This window comes from Peromyscus maniculatus, chromosome X (assembly GCF_049852395.1).
Source record: "Peromyscus maniculatus bairdii isolate BWxNUB_F1_BW_parent chromosome X, HU_Pman_BW_mat_3.1, whole genome shotgun sequence".
NCBI lineage: Eukaryota > Metazoa > Chordata > Mammalia > Rodentia > Cricetidae > Peromyscus > Peromyscus maniculatus.
In genome coordinates, this window is record NC_134875.1 from 128322830 (window position 1) to 128325650 (window position 2821).

Below are 2821 nucleotides of genomic sequence, written 5' to 3' on the forward strand. Positions count from 1 at the left end.
CAGGTTTATTCATTCTGAATACTCTGTTATCCTTAAATATTCATGGGTCCCCAACCCAAGTTACACTTCAAACTATTTAAACAGAGACATGAGACTTAAAGTCTGACTAGTTGGACAGATGGGAGTTACACAGAAAAGATGACAGAATTATTTCCTTTTTTGAGTATCATAAAAGTTATTTAGCAAAAAGTTTCATATGAAAATGTTCATGGCCCAATTCTGCACCAGACTGAAATAGGCCCTTTGGGGAGGGATGTGGACTCTAATGCTCAACAGCCTTTTTTAGACTCTTTCCAAGGCTTCTAACATGATGATGCTGTTTCTTCATTTGACCACCATTCCAATATTATTCTGCTGCCCACTAGTTGCCATCTCCAAATACTCATTAATTATAAGATTCATAAAGGAATCAAAGACCCATAGGATTCCTTGTATATGTCTGCCACCATTTAACTTCAATGGTAATTTCTTAGCTATAAATTTCTTCAATTCAGAGGGTTGGCTTTGCTCATTAGTGGGCTCAACATGATGAGACAGAATCTTAAGCAAACCAGTGTTGTTCTTTTTAAATAGTTGTTACTCAGAGTCATCTTGACCATCTGGCAGAATTATGCTTTACCTGATAAGAGCCCAGGGACTTAATATTAGATGTTAGACGAGGACTTAATGATGGTTGTGACCCTACAGTGCCACCTTCCTTGAGCTGATATAGTCTTTGATATGGGGATGGACCTAATGGCTGCTTATAAATCAGGGTTGCCTTTTGTTATGGAATAAAACCTAATCTTGGTGAACAAACATTAGCCCAAACTTTCATAGCGAACTTTCAATAGGGCCAGATGAGTACACTCCTTCCCTTCCAGTCATATTGGAGGCAGTGCTCCTTTAGCTAAATTCTTCTTAATATTGCCTGGGCAAGTTTATTTGCAAGTACTTTATAGCACAAATTTCACTACTTCAGCTTTCTCCTGAATCAATGCCAGAAAGCCTGTAAGCATGGTTAGACACTGCTAAATTGTCCTAAAACATGATTTGGTCAGTTTATACAACTGCCATTAGTGTATGAGAAAGCTAACTCTTCAAAAATGTGCTGACTCTTGACATTGATTATGAGTTCTTACTTGCTGTGCAATTAACAGTATCTTGTTCTTCTGTTCCTTCATAGTATCTTGTTAACAATGTGTTAGCATAATATCTGCATGTATTTTTTCCTTCCTATGTTACAGGTAGCATGATACATCTTCCAAATTTTCTGTTTTCTTATAAGAAAGCCAGTCCTGTTTTTCATTTTTAAATCTGTCTTTTTCTCCTGAGAAGTAAAAAATATATACTTTAACTTTTACATATTTTCTGAGGATTAGCTTATTTTTACTCCACCTTGAATTTATTTTTGACATATGTAAATATGGGGAATTAATTGGCACAGTTAGCATAATTATAGAATTATGTTACACAGTAGTAAGCATTCAAGAAACAAGAGCTCAGTTGCTGAAAGATTAAAAACATGGAAAAAAGTAAGACGTAAAACCTTTTCACTTCTCTAAGTCATTTATTAAGAAAATAAATATGCCACATTGTTTGAGGATTTGCATGTTTGTACGGTTCTCTAATCTTTATATTCTCTTGTCAGACTTTAATGTTAATTGGTGTTTTAGCATATTTAAAAATTTAATGTCTTCTCTGATTTGTATTGAGTTGTCAATTTCCCTTTGTTCCTTATTTCCTCAGACACAACCTCTTAATTTCAGTTGAAAATTTAATACATGTAAATACATATTTATTTGCAATTGCATACATGTTACTTTTGTTTTATTAATAAATATATAAGTAAAAAATAGATTGTTTCTGATGACAATTATCTATGACAATATGTTAGCATGCTTTTACCATTCTCTACTTCATATCTGTGTCTCAGAACACACACACACACACACACAGAGAAAGGGAAAGAAAGAGGGAGAGAGAGAAAGGAGAAAGAGAGAGATAGACAGACAGACAGACAGACAGAGTTGAGATTCTCTCAAGTTTTGATGCAGACTATGATTAAATTTCATGTTATGATACACCAGCAAATATTTAAACAGAAACAATATTTTTTGCTACTGTGCTTGGGAAAATGAAAAATAAATCTCAAGAAAGAAAGATATTGACTTTAAGGAATAGTAAAGATAGATCATACTTACGCAAAAGAGATTTTGGTGGACTGTATATTTTTATAACTGCAAAACTCTTTTCTTCCACCTGAAAAAATATGCAAAAGAAGCACACATGATGTATGTAACATATATTACAAAGTCTGTCACATAGTGCATGCTCTGTGTGTGTATAAAAAGCCCTAAGTGGTAGCCAGGCTATGCCATTTTGTAAACTCTTTCATTTTGGTTGAGCTGTAACATTGATCAAAACCACAGTAAGCTGGTCCCCAGAACTGAATAACATATTTTTCTGGATTAATGCCCTCCCAGTCTTCACAGTGAATTCAGAGATAGCTTGACTATAAACATGTACTATGGGCTATTCATCAACCATTTTGCATATAACATCCACCTTCCTCTCAAATCTGGAAGAATGTATCCTCCAACTCTGCCACATGGTCCTGAACTCTTCTCAGTGTCATTACCATGCTTTTGTATCTGACTATGGTTTTACTACAATAACTCTTATCATAATCCTCTTACCCCAAAGGACATTCTGTTTCAGTGTCCCCCTTGAACCTTAAGCCTGAAACCTCTCAGTAAGTTGGACCCTTAGCATCAATCATAATCATATTAATAATGTTTACAGAAAGTAAGTATTATAAAAGGTAATGGGATAAAAACTG

The 2821-nt window shown here is 34.5% G+C and overlaps 1 pseudogene; it reads right to left on the reverse strand.

The window, feature by feature from the left end:
* Positions 1-282: 282 nt before the first annotated feature.
* LOC107401206 (small nuclear ribonucleoprotein G pseudogene) lies at positions 283-1163 on the reverse strand (annotated as a pseudogene).
* Positions 1164-2821: the final 1658 nt, after the last annotated feature.